Raw genomic sequence first — 23,575 nt, 5'->3', positions numbered from 1 at the left:
CATCGCTCCAACCCTCTTCTAAATCTTTCTCGCCGCTATGCTCCACCTCACAGTCAACAATCTCCCCGCTGGAGTGGAACTAAACTACAGAACCAGTGGGAACCTGCTCAACTTTCGTTGTCTCCAGGCCAGATCCAAGACCACCCCAACCTCTGTCATCGAGCTACAATACGCAGACGACGCCTGCATCTGCGCGCACACAGAGGCTGAAATCCAGGACATAGTCGACATATTTACTGAGGTGTACGAAAGCATGGGCCTTACGCTAAACATCAGTAAAACAAAGGTCCTCCACCAACCTGGCCTCGCCGCAGAGCACTGCCCCCCAGACATCAAGATCCACGGCGTGGCCCTGGGCAACGTAGACCACTTCCGTTATCTCGGGAGCCTCCTATCAACAAGAGCAGGCATTGACGACGAGATCCAACATCGCCTCCTGTGCGCCAGTGCAGTCTTCGGCCGCCTGAGGAAAAGAGTGTTTGAAGACCAGGCCCTCAAACCTGTCACCAAACTCATGGTCTATAGGGCTGTAGTAATACCCACCCTCCCGTATGGCTCACAAACATGGACCATGTACAGTAGACACCTCAAGTTGCTGGAGATCCTACAAATCCCCTGGGAGGACGGATGCACCAACGTTAGCGTCCTCGACCAGGCCAACATCCCCAGCATTGAAGCACTGACCACACTTGATCAGCTCCGCTGGGCAGGCCACATAGTTTGCATGCCAGACACGAGACTCTCAAAGCAAGCGCTCTACTCGGAATTCTTTCACGGCAAATGAGCCAAAGGTAGGCAGTGGAAACGTTACAAGGACACCCTCAAAGCCTCCCTGATAAAGTGCAACATCCCCACTGACACCTGGGAGTCCCTGGCCAAAGACCGCCCTAAGTGAAGGAAGTGCATCCGGGAGGGCGCTAAGCTCCTCAAGTCTTGTTGCCGAGAGCATGCAGAAATCAAGTGCAGGCAGCGGAAAGAGCATGCGGCAAACCAGTCCCACCCACCCCTTCCCTCAATGACTATTTATCCCACCTGTGACAGAGACTGTGGTTCTCGTATTGGACTGTACCTAAGAACTCATGTTAAGAGTAGAAGCAAGCCTTCCTCGATTCCGAGGGACTGCCTATGAATGAATCATTAATTATAGTCAATTAGACCAATTCATTACATCAAAGCTGGTGAATGCACAACTGTTAAGTACTAAATAAATAACCACCCTTCCACTCAGAAAAAACACATGCAGTTTTCCATCATTAGGGACACACCACCTAATGATTTCATATGAGTCATTAGCTTAGGGTTTGCCGTTTACAGTAAGCTGTGACATTTGAGTCCTTCTGCTATCTCCCTATCACATCATAGAATCCCACCAGCAAACAGTTCGGGGGCGAAATTCAGTAGCGGCGCGTTTCGGGCGCTAACTTTTATGGGTGAGAAATTCGGTTGTGTAGCGCCTCATTAATACCTCAGAGGGGCATTAATGCATCTCGAATGGCTTACCGCCCAGCCACGCATGTTGTAGCACCCCACTGGGAAATTTAGTTGTGGTTTACCGACGGCTTCAGTCAGAACATGACGTCAGTGTCCCACTTGTGCCCCGATCGCAAAATTAAGTGTCCCCGCCTGATTTAGCATCTGCCGCTGAACATGCCGGAGAAACCAGGCAGTCCCAACTTTTTTAGGCGATACCTGAAGGCTATTTGAAGGGAGGAACAAGCGTATTAATCGGAGGTCACAGTAAGTGCATCGTTTCGACAAAGCACGATGCATGAACCTCATAATTTGCAGCGGCAGATTTATCTAACCTTATAGATTCCTAGCAACTTGAGTTTGAGAGTCAAATGGGTGCATTACTAGCAAGCCAGCATCACCTTCTGCATGCTCTTGTTAGGCGATGTTAAGATAGAAGGGCTATTGGGCATGTCGGCCCACGACTGGGGTGACCCCGTAGATGTCGAAACAAGAGGTCTTTCCCCTCACGGGTTTACCGGGTCCAACATGTCGGAGGAGCACTGTGTCAGAAGGCTGCGTTTCCGAAAGGAGGTCCTCACAGAGATAGGCCATCTCCTGCAGCCAGACCTGCATTGGCACCAGGACTGCCCTGCCCGTCGCAGTGAAGGTCACTATGGCGCTGACTCTCTATGCCTCCAGCTCCTTCCAGGCTGTATCGGGGGACGTATGCAATGTCTCTCAATACGCTGCACATCGCTGTATCCACGACGTGACACAAGCTCTGTACAGATGGAGAATGGAGTAGGGATAACGGGATGAGTAGACTTGTGGCTTTGCCAGGATAGCGTGCTTCCCGATGGTTCAAGAAGCCATTGACTGCACAAACGTCGCCTTGCGAGCACCATTCCAGAATGCCGAGGTCTACTGAAACAGAAAGGGATACCACTCCCTGATTGTGCAGTTGCTATGCGACCACACACAGTGCATCCTCGCAATGAGTGGCCGCTATCCAGGGAGTGCACATGATGGGTTCATCCGGCATGAGAGCTGTGTGCCACCAATGTTTGAGCCAGCACGGAAAGGGTGCGGCTGACTGCTCGAGGACAAAGGATACGGCGTAGCCACCTGGCTAATGACCCCCTTCCGCAACCCCACCACACAAGCTGAACAACAGCCATGCGGCCACCCGCAATATCATTGAGCAGACAATAGGGGTGCTGAAGCAGCGTCTCCGATGCCTGGACCACTGTGGAGACAGCCTTTAATACTGCCCTGAACATGTGTTGCTATTCATTGTGGTGTGCTGCATGCTGCACAACTTGGCCATAATGAGGGCCCAGATATTGCCAGTGGGGATTGCAGTCCCAACTCAGGAGGAGGTTGAAGAGAAAGAGGAGCCTGCCGAGGCCCCGAATGGTCAGCCACACGAGGAGGAGGAGGAGGAGCAGCAGCAGCAATGGAGGAGGCACGGTGGCAATGCTGCTGGTGCAAGGGCCACACATCAGCGGCTCCTAATGCATCGCTTCTCTTGAATGGAGGAAGCTGACGGATGCAGATGATATTGCCCAGGCTATGGGTTATGATAATGGCACATCTTGGTGAAATTCTACATTAATACACAAGACGGGAATGCAAACAGTCAAATGACCATTTAATTAACTGCATCAAAAGTCTCAGCTCAAACATCACACCAACAACCACTCATCAGCAATGAATAAAAAATGAAACAAATGCCCTTTGAAACAGCATAACACACAATCAACTTCAGAAATATGTGTACAAATGCCCCTGACATTTGTAATTCCACACTAGCTTCAATTTGCCATATTCGGCCCATACCCATAGACCAATAGCGGGCGTCAAACAACAGCAACAAGATATTTATTGTTGTGTCTGTAATACTCTTATGAATGACTCCATGAGGTCTTGTATTGTACTTGAGCTGTTGTGACTTTAGTCCCATTTATTGTAACTCCAGAGTGAGGCACAAGCATGATGGGCAGTCTTTTATGCAGGTGACCCTCAGGTTTCCCACCGCAGTGCCCTCTGGTGGCACACCTTACGTGACTATACAGTTAGTATACATGGTGTACATATATGACATCACTTCCCCCCAAGTCTTTAATGCAACTTGACTCGTACATTGACGGTGACCTGGGCTTTGCACTTCCTGGTTGACCATTGGAGGGTGGCTTCTAGCTTGGGTGGGTTGGGAGAGAGATTTGTTGCCAGTGGAGCTCTCAGTGGTTTCTGGTTGTGAGTCCATGACTACTCCATTCTCCGCCCCCCCCCCCCCCCCACACAGAGATCATGCTAATGGTCCGTTACATGCAAATTGCATTCAAGTTCATCACATGGGTTTTACATTTACATCTTGGCACATTTGTTGGGTGGATTACAGTTGCGTTTCTTTTTGTGTGGTACATTTACATGATCAGTACAGGTATATCAGTGCAGGTACACAAGGACAGTCTAGTTCCAGCACGGCCGGATGAGATCCGGGTCGTCTGGTGGCGGTGCAGCGCCCCATGCTAGTGGGTCTGTGGGTGAGGTGAGCTAATTTTGCTCAAGTGGAGGACAATCTGTGGTGCAGGTATATACTCCATACATTTCGTCCTGGGACTGAGTTGCCTCTCTAGCCATGTCCTCGTAATCCGTGCTGGATTCACAGCCATCTGCTGACTCCTTTTCCACGTGGTGAGTCGCAGCTCTTTTGCACATTTGCTGGAGGTGGCCCTTTGTGCTGCAGCCAATGCACACATAGTCTCTGAATCCATAGTCTCCGCAACGCCAGCATGGTGCTACTCGACTTACGTTTGCGCCCCTCAACGGACTCTGAGTTAAAGAACTCGGGGGCCTGTACGCTCTGCCCTGGGCAGATTCACGTTCAATGGTTCTGCCTATGAAAGGCACCATTCTATTTACAGTACTTGCCGGGTTTGAGTCCTAAGACTGAGTCATCATCTGCTTGGAGCTGCAGCTTGAGGTCAAGAATGCCTGGCTGATGCTGATGGCCTTCTGCAGAGTGGCAGTGGTTTAGGCAGACAGTAGCCTGTGAAGAAGGGCCTCATAACTGATGCCAATTACGAAGACATCCCGCATCGCGATTTCTTGGCTCTCGGGGCGGCAGTGTGTATAAAATCAATGCCTGGCCGTGAGGATGCTCTCCTTCGGTTTGAGTTGGTCCCGCATTAGCACTTTCAGCTCCTTGTATGACTTGGTCGTTGTTTTCTCTGGTGCAAGCAAGTCCCTGACGAGGCCGTAGACCGCGGGCCCACAACTGGTCAACAGGATAGCTCTGTGTTTATCTGCCAGTCTGGCCAGATCATCGCCTACCAGGTCATTTGCTATGAAATATTGGGCGAGCCACTCTGTAAAGGCTTCCCAATCTTCACCCTCTGAGAACTTTTCTAATGCACCAACGTTAGTCATTTTTGCATGAAAGTTCGTAATCTCGTCGCCAGTTTTTGTGTCTGTAATACTCTCCATGGGATCTAGTATTGTACTCGAGCTTTTGTGACCTTAATCCCATTTATTGTAACTCCAGAGTGAGGCACAAGCATGGTGGGCAGCCTTTTATACTGGGTCCTGCACATCTATGCAGGTGACCCTCAGGTCTCCCATCGCAGTGCCCTCTGGTGGCACACCTTATGTGACTATACAGTTAGTATACATGGTCTACATACATGACAGTTACAATGATATTCACAGGATGAGGACATCTGTCCATGGTGACCAAAGCCTTTAGTGAGACATGATCAGCGATTTGCCACCTCTTTCCTTAACCCCCCTTCCATGCCTACTGCTCCTCCTTAGTGGGGCAGCAGTGCTTGCAGCAAGGCTCCTTGAAGGGTGCTGTGTCTGTAAGGCAGACACTACAGATGGCCTAGCAGAACGCCCTGGACCAGCTCTGGGCCTGGAAGGCCTGGTTGTGGACTGCACTGCCTCAAAATCGGCGGCCGCAGTCCTGGATGGCTGGGGTGTAGACTGCGGCAGGTGCAAAGGTCGAGTGGCACTGGTGCGAGCCGGAATGCTGTCTTCTTGAGCAAGGACAGCACCTTCCATTTCCAGCGGCCCACTGCCACTTCCCCAGGGCAGAGCCTCAGCATCCGGAGCAATCTGTGGGAGCTCAGATTGCTGGCCTGCTTTGGCACCGTCATTTCCCCATTGGACTGTGGGGAACACAGAGAGGATGGCAGCGGTCAGTGTTTTCATGGCATCAATCTGAGACTGACACACAGCACACTGAGTCTGAAACACAGCAGTCTGAGAGTTGGTGCCAGCAACCAGTGACTGCATCACATCACGAAGGCCTTGCGTGACTTTGGCCTTTGATGCGATAGCTGCTGTCACGTCAACCATGGCACGTGCCAGCACTTCTGGGACTCCACTGTTGCTCATTTTCATCTCCTTCTGCAACCAGGCAAGGATGGGCTTGTTGGGCTGCTGAGAGGCTCGGGCAATTCTTGTGGCGGCCTCCGCCAATCTCAGAGCAAGTGCATCCATGCTCTGTGGGAGCCTTTCCAATGCACCTGTAAGCTCGCGGCGCAGTACCATGGACTCTCTCGACGGAGCCTCCAAGTCCAGATCCACATCACAGTGTCTCTGAGCAGGACTCATGGGCCGACTCACCCTCCGGGCAGCTGGCCACCTGACCTTCCCCTCACGCTGGGTTTAACTGCAGACCACTGGGGCCAGCAGCCTCAGGCTCTTCAAATCCCAGGAATCGCCTCTCTTCTACTGAAGTGGTGTCCACACTCGATGCAGCCGATGGTGGGTGCTCTGGATGTGGGACGCTCATGGGCAGGCTGCTGCGTTTCTGGCTCATCATCTGTGAGCACAAGGCAACAGAACTGTTGTTAGCAGCAGGGGAGGGGGAAGGAAGGGAAGAAGGAGGTGGCATTGGACATTTATATGTAAAGGGGGTAAGGCATGTGGTATAAAGGGTAAAGGGTCTCACATAAATGCAAAGGGCATTAACATACCGTCGCTGTCCCCGGGGAGCTCAGCTTTGCCAACTGCACCAACTGATGTGCCCATGAGGGCGGACACTTGCTCCTCCAGCTCTGTGAGGTCCTGGATGTCAGGCTCCCCTCCTTCGGTGCGCCTCTGCTCGTGCCTGTTGTGTGCCAGTTTCAAGTGCAATAACAAACACAAGAAGGTGTGAGTGAGTGTGCTGCTCATTGTGTGCCACATGCCTTCCATAGTCGAATAGCTGCTACTGTATGGAAGTGTGCAGCTCTCCATTTGAATCTGCGTCGCTGCGAAGAGTGGCTGTGTGAACGGTGGGATTAGGTGACAACCAGCTAAGATGAAGGATGTGGCTGAAATGTTGCGGATGCATATCAAGAGTGAAACGGTAGTGCTGGAGGGGTCAGGCTGAGTATGGAAGAAGGTCAGCACTGCTTGACTAGCCCGGGCATGGCTGCTGAACTGTGCATGAACTTTTATGGTGTCTTCACCAACAAAGACCATGGCCTGGTACACATAATGAAGGAGCAAGTACTGCAAAGACTTGACATTGCGTGATACAGTACACTTCACATTATGGCATTGCAACGTGAAGAGAAAGGGTACTCACCCTGATGACCATAATGAGGTAATTGAACTTCTTGCGACATTGTGTCACAGTTCTGGCCACTGTGTTCCTGGCGGCGTTGTGCTAGGTCACCTCCCCCCATAGCCTCCTGAAGATTCTAGCAGCAGGCCCCCTTCCACTGGAAGGTTGCAACACATTGCACTGCCTCTCCACTGCCTCCACTAATGCATCGAAGGCTGTGGCCGAGAAGCGGTGAGCACGCTGGTGACTTCCTTCCATCTCTATTTTCACGTTCTGAGCAGACTGAGAATTTGCAACTGCGCATGCGCATACTTATCTTACCACACCTTTAAGCATCGGCTGTCCACGGGATGTATAGCGGCCTTCGCAGCAAGCGCATTCCTTCTGGAAATTTACCGCCGAGATTTTTGGTTCTACTACCCTAAGAGAATTGGGCAATGACTGATTTAGGGCTCCCTTTCCCTCTTGGGGCGCAGAAACCTAATTTTGCGGTAGGTGGCGTAAACTTTCAGGGGGCGGTACTGTTATCACCCCAACAGGATTAACGCCTCAAAATGGGCGATACCGAATTTCTAACCCAATGTTTGAACATTTAGTGGCCGGCGAGATAGGCTGCAAAATTGTGGGAGATTGGGCACATTTCCCTCAGAAATGCAGCGAGGAGGTATCTGAAGCACTAATGGCCTCAGTGGGACACTGCAGGGGCGGTATACTGGGGCTGCACCCAATTTCAGCTAACTTTCATTCAGTGATAATCAGCCTGCTGTTCATTCCAGTTCTTAAAGGGGATGTCGTTTCAGGCAGCACCTGGCCATTCCCTTCATTTCTGGAGTTGACTGAGAGCTGCAAGGAAGGTCTGTGATGGCTGCTCCAAGACCTCAGAGAAGCGCTATTCATTTCAATGCCCTGGCATTGAGACATTGGTAGGGGCAGTGGAGAGAAGGAGGGAGGCACTATTCCCTGCATCTGGGAGATGACAAACTCCATTGGTTTTTAGGGCCATGTGGGCAGAGGTGGCTGCGGATGTGTCAACCAGCACCATGGTGGATAAATGCCCGACAAATGGGCCGCAAGAAATTCAACGACCTCAGTCGGGTGGTCAAGGTGAGTACATTTTTCCACAACTCTTACATATCAGCCTCTGAGCCTCTGTCTGTGAACACTCTGCGAACCAGCATTTAACCCAACCCTAACTAACAGAGAACAGAGAGTCGGGATAAATGGTTCATTCTCTGGTTGGCAACCAGTAACTAGTGGGGTGCCACAGGGATCAGTGCTGGGACCCCAACTATTTACAATCTATATTAACGACTTGGAAGAAGGGACTGAGTGTAATGTAGCCAAGTTTGCTGACGATACAAAGATGGAAGGAAAAGCAATGTCTGAGGAGGACACAAAAAATCTGCAAAAGGACATAGACAGACTATGTGAGTGGGCAAAAATTTGGCAGATGGAGTATAATGAGGTCATGCACTTTGGCAGAAAAAAATCAAAGAACAAGTTATTATTTAAATGGAGAAAGATTGCAAAGTGCTGCAGTAAAGCGGGACCTGGGGGTACTTGTGCATGAAACACAAAAGGATAGTATGCAGGTACAGCAAGTGATCAGGAAGACCAATGAAATCTTGACCTTTATTGCAAAGGGGATGGAGTATAAAAGCAGGGAAGTCTTAATTCAGCTATATAAGGTATTCGTGAGGCCACACCTGAAATAGTGCGTGCAGTTTTGGTTTCCATATTTACGAAAGGATAGACTTGCTTTGGAGGCAGTTCAGAGAAGGTTCACTAGGTTGATTCCAGGGATGGGGGGTTGACTTATGAGAAAAGGTTGAATCGGTTGAGCCTCTATTCATAGGAATTCAGAAGAATGAGAGGTGATCTTATCGAAATGTATAAGATTATGAGGGGGCTTGACAAAGTGGATGCAGAGAGGATGTTTCCACTGATGGGGAAGACTAGAACTAGGGAGCACGATCTTAGAATAAGGGGCCGCCCATTTAAAACAGAGATGAGAAGAAATTTCTTCTCTCAGAAGGTTGTGAATTTGTGGAATTCGCTGTGGAAGCTGGGACATTGAATAAATTTAAGACAGACAGAGACAGTTTCTTAAACGATAAGGAGATAAGGTGTTATGGGGATCGGGCGGGGAAGTCGAGCTGAGTCCATGGCCAGATCAGCCATGATCTTATTGAATGGCGGAGCAGGCTCGAGGTTCCGTATGCCTACTCATCTTCTTATGTTCTTATGAAAACACTAATCATCTGTGCCTACTCAGTCACAGCCTCATTTCATGCTTTGCCTACATTCACAGCGATTGAACCACGGCAGGCATATATTCCACATACATAACTGGACTCTTACTCACACAGTTCCTTTCTTTTGCAGGTCAAGATGATAAACAACAGGGTGGAGCAGCAACGGACTGGAGTTGGGGTGTGGGGAGGGGCGGGGGTGCGGGGTGCGTAGGGAGAAGTTGAACTGCGCCAGCTTTCTGACGTGGAGGAGCAAGTGATGCAGCTTGTTGACCTGTAGGTGGTGGGAGCCATAGCTGGTGGAGACATTGAGCCCGCTGAGGGCAACAATGGTATCTTTATCCTCTCTTCTCATCCTACTTTCCCATTAAAGCAGAAGGTCTTATCACTTTCCAGCGCCTCATACTGTCTGCCTTCCTTGCTCCATTCCTTCCCCCCTGCCCTCACATCAATGTGACTCGTGTGTCATTTATGCTTTCAAATAATCAGCCAGCAGATGAGCAGCCTGTCCCTGAGCAACCTTCCCCCCACCCCCCACGCCCCCCGAGTCACGAGGGAGAAGAAGAGTGGGATGAGGATGAGGTGGAGGGGGAGGAGGAGGAGGAGGAGGAGCTAAGCACTGCATCACTGCTTCTCTCACCTGCAGGCACCAGCTCAGATACTGGCACTACGCGGTCCTTAGAGTTTGCTTAGTACAGGGGTCTGCACTGGGTGATGCAATGGGACCTAGCGGGCTGCAGCCCAGTCAAGGGGAAAGGGAAGCTCGGGAGCCATCTCCCCGGAGGGCGAATTCGCGTGCAGGTTCTGCTGCAGACGACTCAGATGCGGACCTCGATGGGGAGGCGTTCACACAAAGGGTGATGGCCATGCACTCCGACATGACACGTGCAATGGCAAGGGTACCCGAGAGACTGTCGGAAGTGCTAAGGAGCGTGGAGGAGTTCGCCTCCCACATTGTGCATGGAGCTCTGCACTTACCATGGAGCCCATCATTGCCAGTGTGCAGACGGTGGTGAATTCCAGGGGGACTGTTCGGATCCAGACCTCATAACGCGAGTCATGGGCGATGTGGCAGCTTCCATTGTGGCACAGGCGGAAGCAACGCAATATCTTGGTGCTGCAAAAATCAATGGTTGCTCGCATGGATGCTCAGACTGCTCTCATGTAGTCTCAGCTTGATGCCATGTAGCGTCTTGGTGATGTCATGCAGTCTCAGCTGCATGCCACGCAAGCTCTGACTACTGCCACCGCCACTGGGTCCACCACAGTCAACCGGGGATCTCCTGGTGTTGCAGCAGGCCACCAATCTGTGCTCCAGCAGATAGGTGGAGATGCTGAGATGCTGCTCCAGGGGAGTGACGGTGGGTCAGTGGAGCAGGAGCCTGCTGTCCTCTCTCAGGATGACAGCATTCCCGATCCCACCACTGCCACTCCACCATTACATTTGTCGATGCCTGTCACCCAGCCAGCCCAGACTGCCGCCGCCCAGCCTGAGGTGGTGCAGTCTACAGTTGGACCTTCCAGGCCCAGAGCTGTTCGAGGGAGTCCTCCAAGGTCATTTATAGTCTCTGGCCCTGATGCACAGCAGCCTTCCACCAGCCATGCTGCAGCCACGGGGAGCCACTTCAGAGTAGTAGTATAATAGGTGAACGAAAAAGGGGCTATAAGGAAATGCATAGGGGTGATGAATAAATACACAGTTACACATTTTATTGTTGTTTGATAAATGGTGATTGGAATGTTTAATGTTTGCTGTTGTCTCTCATTTCAGTCTTGGGGCTTTGGTATGGAAGGGCAAATTAATGTCATGATGGGGACGTCGAGAGGAACCGGGAAGAGGGATTGAAATCAATGAAAATGAGCTCTGATAAGATGGTTGCTGACCTCCCTTGCAATGGGGTTGCTGCCTCCTCCATCACGACTGTTGCTGCTATTGCTCCTCCTCCTCGTCCTGCTATTGCTCCTCCTGGTCCTCCTCCCCTTCTGAGGTGATGCGGCTATACCTGGTGGCAATGGTGGTGCTCTCATTGAGCAGCATGCAGCAGACGATGACAAATAGGGACACCCACTCAGGTGAGTACTGGAGGACTCCTCTCGAGCAGACAAGGCAGTGGAACTGTTGCTTCAGCACTCCAATGGTCTGCTCAATGATGCTCCTGCTGGCGTCATGGCCCTCATTTTATGAGTGCTGGGCAGGAGTAGTGGGGTTACGGAGGGGAGTCATGAGCCAGGTAGATAGCAGATAGCCCTTGTCTCCCAGTAGCCAGCTGCAAGCTGTAACAGAGCTGGCACACCGGTCTGGCGCAGGAGGAAGGCATTGTGGCTGCTGCCAGGATAACGGGCATTCACGGTCATTATTTTGCATGTGTGGTCACACACCAACCGGACATTCAGTGAGTGGTAGCCTTTGCGGTTATGGAAGATCTCTGGATTGTGATGTGCTGCACTAAAAGTGACGTGGGTACAATCAATTGCATGCTACACCATGGAGCAGCCCGTTATCCTGGGAAAGCCACATGCATGCTCGTGCTGCTGCTCTCTGCTCATGGGGAAGGAGATGTAGTTCCTCTTCTGTACAGAGCATCTGTGACCTCACGGATAGAGCAATGAGCGCCAAACTGGGAGATGTTGGAGATGTCTCCCGTTGCTCCCTGGAAAGATCCATTGGCATAGAAATTGAGAATGATGGTGACCTTGACTGCCACTGAGAGAGCCGTCCTCACCCTGGTGTGAGGCTCGAGGACTGCTTGCAGCAGATGGCAGAACTCTGTGACCAAGTCCTTTCTGAAACGGAGGCTTCGCACACACTGCTCCTCAGAGAAATTGATGTAGGAGAACTGCTGCCGGAATACCCTGGGGGAGTAAGGTCTCCTGTTGCCAGCCCTGTGGCTCCTTCTTCCTCTGACAACATGTTGATGTGCTTCTGCCGTGCCGCTGTCTGTGTTTGGACCTGTGCTGCTGGATGTGCTTGTCTGTCCCTTTCCCTGACCCTTTCCCTGTCCCTTTCCCTGTCCCTGTACTGCACCCTGTGGCATGCTCCATGGGCCTGTCCATGGGCCTTACCCTGTGGTGCTCCCTCTCTTTGTCGTAGCCTTTCTCTCTCCCTCTCTCGATGCCTTTTCCTCTGTAATTGGTGGCTCCTCTGTCTTCGGCAGTGCATGCTCTGATGGTGAAACCAGAGCAAGCGGCCGGCACAGCCCCCATGAAGTGACAGAAATGGTTGAACGTTGAAAGTGCTGTGAGTGATACAGGGGAAAAGGTAGGAGGCAGAAGTATCTTTAAGTTAAAAAATCTCTGCTATCGATCCACCAGAAACTCTGCCTAACTGTTGGAAAGCAGAAATAAGTAATGGCTGACAAAAAATACTTTCCGAAATGGCGCCTTTAAATAGCGCAGGACATCCGGTTCCCGACTGCAACTCAACAGCTCAAGCTGTCGTTGTCATCACCAGGCACGTGTGTGGGGGGCCTGACCCATCCACCTCCATGGCACGAACCTGGTATTGCAGTACTTGCAGTGGGTCTAGGCCTTTTGGCTAAGAGCATTGGCGCAGAGTGATCCTTGATGTGTGCAAGGTGACCTCTGGCGTTTGTGATTTGACAAAGAATTGGAAAGATTGGCTACGAATTAAAAAAAAAACTAAGGTAGGTTCCGCGGGCCAATTTAACTTCCGGGGTGGTAAGGGAGAGATGTGCACAGCGATGATGTCATCATTGGCGTGCACTGTAGAGCGGGGCGCTTCCGGCAGGATTCCGCGGGGACGATTTTTGTGCCGCGCCTGGGCGAGTTCTATTTTGCGTCCCATTAGCGCCTAATGGCCGTCGATAAAAGGAACAATTTTGGCCTCTTCAATTCTATTTTATTCAGTAATTTATACAGTTGATATACATAAATGATTTTATTTGTTTTCAATCATTTTCAGGTGTCATTCAGTAATATCAATGTTCATACAACCGAAGTTCTGCAACATTTCTAAGTTCTGTAATAGTCTGATCTACCTGGTAGATTTTTCTGTTCTCAGACCATGTCCATTCCTTTTAGTCTTCTATGAACTGGATGTGTCTGCGGAGAGCATGTGGCATTGGCTCCGGCTCCCAACTCCCTCAAATTGCAGAGAAGTGAAAACACTTTGCAAGGGCAGGCACGGGTAGCATGCCACCACACTCTCCCAGTTCTCCCTGGCCATCCTGGGCACTACCAGACTCCACCCTTAAAGCAACATTCATACTACTAACTCTTCACACTACACTCTGAGTAAGGGTGTCTACAAATCCCCTAAGACATACCAATTACCTTGCGCAATCTAAAAGCCCCTTCCTCCACTATAACATCCTCAAAACCCGCAACCCTCACTTCACCTCTCCCATCATAATTGCCACACACAACTTAACTGACCACTTTATCCTTACACATACAACCTTCCACCTCCTAAGTGTGCAACAAATAGATTTGTTTATTTGAAATACACCAGGCACTTGTCTCATGATTTGTTATTTATGACATATTGCAATGAATCACGAAATAGACCATTCAGTAGGTTCGGACTTCTTCACATGTGAGGATTCCTGGTCAGGGCCTGCTGGGCCAGCAGATCTGCTTTGGTGTCATCTGATAGGTGTGTAGAAAAAGGTAGGCTGAGGTGTTGACTACAGTTCATCAATTGATGAAGATATCCTGCAGAAATTTGACCTCTGACACCCTTTGCAGCGACAGGTGAGGTTTGCATCGCAATTGAGCTGGATGTCCTGGAATGGAACCCCTGCCAACTCATACATGTTAATGGAAAGGAAAACCGGTTGAGGTGTATAACAGGCGGCCAATCTGCTGCTGTCTATTTAGTACCCCCGCTGGAGTTGAATTTCACCCCTGTAAGGGGTTCTCGGGGAGTGTTGTTGTGCCTTGGGTGTCTCTCTCTGGGCTTCTGCCCTCACAGCTTATGCCTGACCTGTGAGGTACCCTGAATGCTGCAAGAGCACCCCTGGAGAGACTGTGTCCACAGCTTATGAAGGGGTTTTGAGATTCGTGCATCCCCACAGCTTATGCCTAGCCTGTGAGGCACCTGTGAGTGTCAAACACTCCTAACCTCTTCTTCCCTAGCCTGTGACACACAGTTGAGCATTTTCGAGGCGCTCCTAGCTTCCCTTACACTGTTCTGACATAAGACTCACGATCAGGAGATTTAATACAATAGAACTGAGACAAGGTGATTCCAAGAGGAACTTAGGCTTCCATTTATTTGACAAGGTGTATCTCAACAAACAGCAATACACCAACAAAACAATCCCCCTAAATCCCACTAAACGGACACAACGAAAATTTTTACACAAGTTTAGCAGTACAATGCCCAACCTCCCACCTTTCCTGGCCTAACTGAGTTGGGAGTTCTGGGGACCAGACACTACTGTGCCTTCTGCAATCTGGTGGTTTGTTTCTTCTATCTTCGGTGTCTTCAGACACTGGTTTTCCTTCAGTGTCGAGAAGCTTGCTGGTTGTTGGATCACGAGAGCAGAAAGCCACCCACACTGGGTCAGAAACCCCTTTTTATAGCCAGATTATCCAGTCCGCCTCTCGTGCTGAAATCGATCCTTCCCATTGGTGGGCTTTGTGATTTTGAAAAATGCAGCAGTTTTAGATTATTGCGGGGTTTTTTCCACTGATGTTAACCTACTCAAGGTTTGAGTAGGTGTTGAGTGCGTTGGCCTCTTGTAGCCATTGTGTAGGCCCTTGGGTTGTTTTGGGTTCCCTAGTTTTCTGAAGGTCAGCATAATTTCCCTCCATAGTGTAAACATGGGGAAGACAATAGCCCGATAATGGTAATGAGTCAGTCCCACAGTTTTTGAGCAAGTGCTCTCCCATTGGCTTGAAAGCCCCATGCTTCGGGCTGACTCTGTCCTACCATTGGCCCTCCGGTGTCCTCCTCCGTCCAATCACTGCTCTGCCAAGGTCAAACCATCTCGGTTTCAATTCACATTGCAGCACGGACAGATCCCACAGCTCTTTTCCTTCTGGGTAAAATGAAGGGTTTTCATCCTCCCCTACACCCCTATAGTTTTTGCTTCAACTAGTAATCCAGGAGGTAATTTCCACAGTGTCACAATTCTCTGTAAAGAAGTTTTGCTTACTCTTTGTCCTAAATATCTTGAATTCAATCTTTTATTAATGATCCCTCATTCTAGACCCTTCAACTACCCTGTCACTTACATATGCAGACTGTCGATATATTCTCTGTGTAGTCACTGTATAGTTGCATAAGATGGAGACTTGTTTACCTGATGTACTATCAATAAGGTTTACACTGTGTATATACTATGCTGGCACCACTAGAGGGTGCAACTGGTTGAGACCGGGGGTTTCCTGCCCAGGTGGCAGAAGCTGTATAAAAGGTTAGCCACCATGCGGCTGCCTCACTCTGGAGTTACAAATAAAGGACCAAGGTCACAACAGTTTGTGTACAATATATTGCCTCATGGAGTCATTCATAAGTACATTAAAGACATAACAACTGGCGACGAATATACGGACTTTCACGCGATTATGGCTACCTTTGGCACACTAAAAGACTTTGCAGAGGATGATGATTGGGATACCTTCACAGAAAGGCTCAAGCAATATTTCATGGCAAATGACCTGGCAGGGGAGACGGACGTAATGGCGGAGCAGCGCAAGGCTATACTGCTGACCAATTGTGGACCCGAGGTCTACCGCCTCATCAGGGACTTGCTGGCACGCACAAAGGTCAAGGATAAGACATACGATGAGCTGACTGAACTAATTCGCGACCAACTAAAACCAAAAGAGAGCATCCTCACGGCCAGGCACAGATTCTACACTCACCGCAGACCTGAGGGCCAAGAGATTTCAAAATATGCTGCTGACCTCAGGAGACTTGCGGCACCGTGTGATATTAGCACGCACCTCACCGAAGCATTGTGAGAAATCTTTGTTATGGGAATTGGCCACGAGGGCCTCCTTCACTTGCTATTATCTGCTGACACCACAGTCAACCTGCAGAATACCATCAGCATCAGTCAGGCGTTCATGACCTTGACCTGCAGCACCAAGCAAATTATTCATCCTGTGTACTCAAACCCGGCAAGTACTGTACACAGAATGGTGCCTTTCACAGGCAAGACTGTAGGATGTGTCTCTGCCCAGGTCAGAGAGCACAGATCTCAGGGTTCCAGAACTCAGAGTCCGCTGAGGGATGCTAATCGAGTAGCACCATGCTGACGTTGCGGAGGAAACCATAGGGCTCACCAGTGTCAGTTTGCGGAGTACGTATGCAAAGCCTGTATCACGAAGGGCCACCTCCGGCATATGTGTAAAAGTAATACGACTCACCGTCTAGCAGAGGAGTCGGTAGATAACTTTGAATCCAGCGGGGAGTATGATGATTTGGCCAGAGAGGCAGCTCAGCCCCAAGAAGAAGTGAATGGAGTGTATACCTGCACCACCGATTGTCCTCCAGTGAAGATGGAAGTCGAGAAAAACAGCATTCCAGTCTTCATGGAAGTGGACACGCGAGTGAGCCAGTCAGTGATGAGCCAGGATGCCGTTGAGAGGCTATGGAACGAAAAACGACCCGAGCTGGTTCCAGTACAGGAGCAGTTGCGCACCTACACCAAGGAGCTGATCCCAGTCCTTGGTAGTGCGGATGTAAGTGTAATCCATAATGGTGTGGTGTGCAAGTTACCTCTGTAGGTGATGGTCCAACGTTACTCGGAAGAAGGTGGATGGGGAAGATCCAGTGGAAAGGGAAAGACCTCTTCACTCTAGCAATCGATGTCATCCGTGCTCAGAGGCAGAGCAAAACCTCACCTTCGCTTGGGCCAGGCACCAGAGAACAGACCAGTGCAGCATCTAGGCACAGACCGTCCATCACGATTGCGTGGCATTGATCCAACCGGAACGACCTAAAAGTACCTTCCTGGCTCCAGTGGCAGGACTCCTGGGGAGGAAGATCGAATTCACAGGCACTCTTCCAGCTTTTGTGGCAGAATCATGGGAGAGAAGGATCAAGGCAGTCGACCTCAAGGACTGAGGCAAGATGGTGTCCCTGCTGCAGCGAGGTGCAGCGTGGCTGAAAAAAAAGTTGGCCGTGGCCATATCACAAGGTGCAAAGCTGAGGGACCAACACGTGGTGTCGAACAAAGGATTTGATTGGGGCAAAGCCAGCTGGGTTCTCTTAAAAGAGACCTACAACCAACTGAACTTAAAGAGACATTGTATGTATGGCAATCAATGTAACGAACCGATTAAGAATGTGAACAAAATGTTGTTGCGAGATGTCGGGAATAGAGTGTCCCCAAAGTAGCAAGCGAGCGAATTTGGGAGGGTAAAGGCGCTGATCCTGATGCCCTGCCCCAGGTGTCCCCACAAGTTATAGGCCAGTGACCTCAGGAGGGTAAAGGCACTGATCCTGATACCCTGCCCCAGGTCTATCCCATGCTGCAGGCACCCAATGGCACTAATTGCCACGGACAAGGAAACAAAAATGGTGCCAATATGCGCAGTCGGCCGCCGTTGCCCACCACCCAGGTGGAGACGGTGCAGCCCCCAGACCCACTCACTACCTCGGCCATGTCCGGGAGTGGAAGGTCAGAACAAACAAGCTCCCCATCGGGACCTGAAACAGCCAGGTTCCTAGCACTGTTAGAGAGCAGGCAGAAGTTTCTGCAGCCCTCAAAAGAGGACCGGGAGGCCACACACATCTGTGGCTCTGCCCCACTAGGCAATGACAAAGGCCCTGCATCCTGGAAAGGTGAGTGAACCAAACTCATCCTGCTAGCAGGGGGCGCAGCGCTGCTATCAGATGACTAGGATCTCGTCCGGTTGCTCTGGAACTAGTGTCTTCGCATATTGCTATCTCAGTACTGACCATGACTGAATCATGAATTCAATCTACCCAACCATAGTGCACGACCGTAAAATGTAACAAATGTAAGTCACTTCACCAAGGTTTCATGATACAAACTGTAAAAAAAAACATTTTTCTGCCTTTCTTTGTACTTGCACTGTGTCTGATCCTGTATGTTAATGAAATGGGCCAGCTGCATGATCTCGCTGTGGGGGGGGAGGGGGGGGAATGGATGTATGTAGCCATGGACACACACATGGATCACACCCAGAACCCACAGGGACCTCCACTGCATCATTGAACCATCCAAATTGGTAATCACTACCCAACGTTGTGGCAAAAGAACTTGGGAGTTAACAGGGAGAGAGCCAAGCCAAAGCACAGCCAAAGTGCAAGGGCTATGTACAGCAAAATTCTAAAGTGTAATAAAAAGGCAAGCCTGAAAGCTCGGTGCCTCAATGCGAGGAGTATTCGAAACACAGGAGAGGGCTCTGAGCTAGTTAGAGTGGGTGAGAGCGCAGATGAACAGGACCCCAAGAAAGAATGCAAAAGGCAGGAGGCAACAGAGAAGAGTAGCACTGGGGTAAGTGTAAACCACAAGGTGATAGGAAGGGACAATATGTATGAAGATAAAGGGGCTGCAGGAGGGGTCAAAACAAAAAATCATGGTTTAAAAACTAGGATTAAAACACTCTACCTAAATGCATGCAGCATTCGAAATAAAGTAAATGAGTTGACGGCACAAATCATTACAAATGGGTATGATTTGGCGGCCATTACAGAAACATGGTTGCAGGGTGTCCAAGGCTGGGAATTAAACATACAGGGGTATCTGACGATTTGGAAAGATAGACAAGAAGGGAAAGGTAGCTCTGTTAATAAAGGATGATATCAGGGCAGTTGTGAGAGACGATATTGGCTCTAATGAACAAAATGTTGAATCATTGTGGGTGGAGATTAGAGATAGTAAGGGGAAAAAGTCACTGTTGGGCGTAGTTTAGGCACTCAAATAATAACTTCACGGTGGGGCGGGCAATAATCAAGGGAATAATGGAGACATGTGAAAAAGGAACGGCAGTAGTCATGGGGGATTTTAAACTACATATCGATTGGTCAACTCAAATCGCACGGGGTAGCCTGGATGAGGAATTCATAGAATGCATACGAGATTGTTTCTTAGAACAGTATGTTACAGAACTTACAAGGGAGCAAGCTATCTTAGATCTGATCCTGTGTAATGAGACAGGAAAAATAAACAATCTCCGAGTAAAAGATCCTCACGGAATGAGTGATCACAGTATGGTTGAATTTCTAATACCGATTGAGGGTGAGGAAGTTTTGTCAGAAACGAGCATACTATGCTTAAACAAAGGAGGCTACAGTGGGATGAGGGCAGAGTTGGCTAAAGTAGACTGGGAACACAGACTAAACGGTGGCACAATTGAGGAACAGTGGAGGACTTTTAAGGAGCTCTTTCATAGTGCGCAACAAAAATATATTCCAGTGAAAAAGAAGGGCGGAAAGAGAAGGGATAACCAGCCGTGGATAACCAAGGAAATAAAGGAGAGTATCAAATCAAAGACCAATGCGTATAAGGTAGCCAAGGTTAGTGGGAAACTAGAGGATTGGGAAAATTTTAAACAACAGCAAAGAATGACTAAAAAAGCAATAAAGAAAGGAAGGATAGATTTCGAAGGTAAACTTGTGCAAAACATAAAAACAGATAGTAAAAGCTTTTACAGATATATAAAACGGAAAAGAGTGACTAAAGTAAATGTTGGTCCCTTAGAAGATGAGAAGGGGGATTTAATAATGGGAAATGTTGAAATGGCTGAGACCTTAAACAATTATTTTGCTTCGGTCTTCACAGTGGAAGACACAGAAACCATGCCAAAAATTGCTGGTCATGGGAATGTGGGAAGGGAGGACCCTGAGACAATCACTATCACTAGGGGGGTAGTGCTGGACAGGCTAATGGGACTCAAGGTAGACAAGTCCCTTGGTCCTGATGAAATGCATCCCAGGGTATTAAAAGAGATGGCGGAAGTTATAGCAGATGCATTCGTTATAATCTACCAAAATTCTCTGGACTCTGGGGAGGTACCAGCGGATTGGAAAGCAGCTAATGTAACGTCTCTGTTTAAAAAAGGGGGCAGACAAAAGGCAGGTAACTATAGGCCGGTTAGTTTAACATCTGCAGTGGGGAAAATGCTTGAAACTATCATTAAGGAAGAAATAGCGGGACATCGAGATAGGAATAGTGCAATCAAGCAGACGCAGCATGGATTCATGAAGGGGAATTCATGTTTAACTAATTTACTAGAATTCTTTGAGGATATAACGAGCATGGTGGATAGAGGTGTACCGATAGATGTGGTGTATTTAGATTTCCAAAAGGCATTCGATAAGGTGCCACACAAAAGATTACTGCAGAAGATAACGGTACGCGGAGTCAGAGGAAATGTATTAGCATGGATAGAGAATTGGCTGGCGAACAGAAAGCAGAGAGTCGGGATAAATGCGTCCTTTTTGGGTTGGAAATCGGTGGTTAGTGGTGTACCACAGGGATCGGTGCTGGGACCACAACTGTTTACAATATACATCGATGAACTGGAAGAGGGGACAGAGTGTAGTGTAACAAAATTTGCAGGTGACACTAAGATTAGTGGGAAAGTGGGTTGTGTAGAGGACACAGAGAGGCTGCAAAGAGATTTGGATAGATTAAGCAAATGGGCGAAGGTTTGGCAGATGGAATACAATGTCGGAAAGTGTGAGGTCATCCACCATGGGGGAAAAAAAACAGTAAAGGGGAATATTATTTGAATGGGGAGAAATTACAACATGCTGAGATGCAGAGGGACCTGGGGGTCCTTGTGCATGAATCCCAAAAAGTTAGTTTGCAGGTGCAGCAGGTAATCAGGAAGGCGAATGGAATGTTGGCCTTCATTGCGAGAGGGATGGAGTACAAAAGCAGGGAGGTCCTGCTGCAACTGTACAGGGTATTGGTAAGGCCGCACCTGGAGTACTGCATGCAGTTTTGGTCACCTTACTTAAGGAAGGATATACTGGCTTTGGAGGGGGTACAGAGACGATTCACTAGGCTTATTCCGGAGATGAAGGTGTTACCTTATGATGATAGATTGAGTAGACTGGGTCTTTACTCGTTGGAGTTCAGAAGGATGAGGGGTGATCTTATAGAAACATTTAAAATCATGAAAGGGATAGACATGATAGAGCCAGAGAGGTTGTTTCCACTGGTAGGGGAGGCTAGAACTAGGGGGCACAGCCTCAAAATACGGGGGAGCCAATTTAAAACTGAGTTGAGAAGGATTTTCTTCTCCAGTGGGTTGTGAATCTGTGGAATTCTCTGCCCAAGGAAGCAGTTGAGGCTAGCTCATTGAATGTATTCATGTCACAGATAGATAGATAAGGGAATTAAGGGTTACGGGGAGAGGGCGGGTAAGTGGAGCTGAGTCCACGGCCAGATCAGCCATGATCTTATTGAATGGCGGAGCAGGCTCAAGGGGCTAGATGGCCTACTCCTGTTCCTAATTCTAATGTTCTTAAGTCTGGGGAGAGCTAAGCCAGAGCACATAGTGCAAAGGTAATTGGCACAAAGGACTTGGGGGAGAGTGATGTTATATATGCAGACTATAGATATACTCTTTGTGTAGTCACTGTATAGTTGCATGAGATGGAGACTTGTTACCTGATGTACTATCCATAAGGTTTACACTGTGTATATACTATGCTGGCACCACTAGAGGGTGCAACTTGTGGAGACCGGCGTTTCCTGCCCAGGTGGCAGAAGCTGTATAAAAGGGTAGCCACCATGTGGTCACCTCAATCTGGAGTTACAAATAAAGGACCAAGGTCACTACAGTTTGAATACACATGTTGCCTCATGGAGTCATTCATAAGTACATTACAGGCATTACAGTGACATTCTTTCATAATTTTAAGGACTTCTGTCTATAGCACCCTGTAATTTGTATTGTTCTAATGAGGAAAAAAAAACATTTTTTTCAGTTTTTCTTCATATTTGTATTTTTTCATATCGACAGCATTGCAGTCAATCTGCCTTGTACCCTCTCATGTGGAAAAGCCCAGAATTCCATTAGCTTTCTTCATGGCCTCATTAACCTGCTAGTTGTAGCTTTTAAAAGAATGAGAGGGAATCAGATAATCTGAGAAAAATGATCCAATCACACATGGTTCAATAAATTGGGGGCAATTTTTACTTTGGGAGCGGGTGAAAAACTAGGTGCCCACCCCCCCCACCCATTATTGGACGGAATGTATAATGGGCAGCTTATTCACAACCATCAGCGTTCCACAAAAGTATTATAGGATGTGTTTGATGATGTGCACGAAAAGTAAAACTTTGAAAATTTGAGATGAAAATTCCTTGGGTCACAATCCCAACAGTTTTCCTGGGATCAAGTCTGACGGTGCCCCCAGCACTGAACCTGTAGGTAGTTTGTAGGGTTAATGTGAATAGCATGAACATGCAGGTGCAAACATCACCTCTGTTGTCCACCTGCCCCATTCCCATGGAAACGTTGGCTATGGTCCTCCCTTGGCCCGCAGTCCTGCACACATCCTCCCCCCTCCTCCTGCCCTGACCCCAGAAACATTCCACTCAGCTCCCTGAGGAAGGGACCAATTAAAATTCTACTCAGCGGAATTCAGTGGAAGGCATTTTTTAAAATTCTACTCAGCGGAATTCCAGTCTACAGATTCATAGAAACATTGTTATCTAGCAAGAATTGCACAGCAACTGAATGAATAATGTGTTCCTGGGGATAATGTTTGAGGAAGTGATATTGTCCAGGACATTCGGGGTTAGATCTTGACTTTGTGCAATAGTGTAAATCGGGTGTTAACGAGTCGGCAGCGCATTACATTTTTCCCGATTGAAGTTAATGGAACTAATAGTCGGGGGAGTTGTGAAATTGGCTGCTGACTCAATATCAGCAATTTTACACTATCGCACAAAGTCAAGATCAACTCCCAGGACTCTCCCTGCCTTTCTTCACAAAGTGCAATGGGTTCTTTTACATCCATCTAAACAGGCAAGAAAGGCCTTAGTTCAACATTTCATCTGATTTCAATGTTTCATGACCAATGTGGAGAAGCATGGCAGATGCAGTATAATGTAGATAAATGTGAGGTTATCCATTTTGGGGGCAAAAACACGAAGGCAGAATATTATCTGAATGGCGGCAGATTAGGAAAATGGGAGGTGCAACGAGACCTGGATGTCATGGTTCATCTGTCATTGAAGGTTGGCATGCAGGTACAACAGGAGGTGAAGAAGGCAAATGGCATGTTGGCCTTCATAGCTAGAGGATTTGAATATAGGAGCAGGGACTGCAGTTGTACAGGGCCTTAGTGAGGCCTCACCTGGAATATTGTGTTCAGTTTTGGTCTCCTAATCTGAGGAAGGACATT

The sequence above is a fragment of the Pristiophorus japonicus genome, chromosome 2 (genome assembly GCF_044704955.1).
Source record: "Pristiophorus japonicus isolate sPriJap1 chromosome 2, sPriJap1.hap1, whole genome shotgun sequence".
Taxonomy (NCBI): Eukaryota; Metazoa; Chordata; class Chondrichthyes; family Pristiophoridae; genus Pristiophorus; species Pristiophorus japonicus.
Note: the sequence above shows the minus strand (reverse complement) of the source record.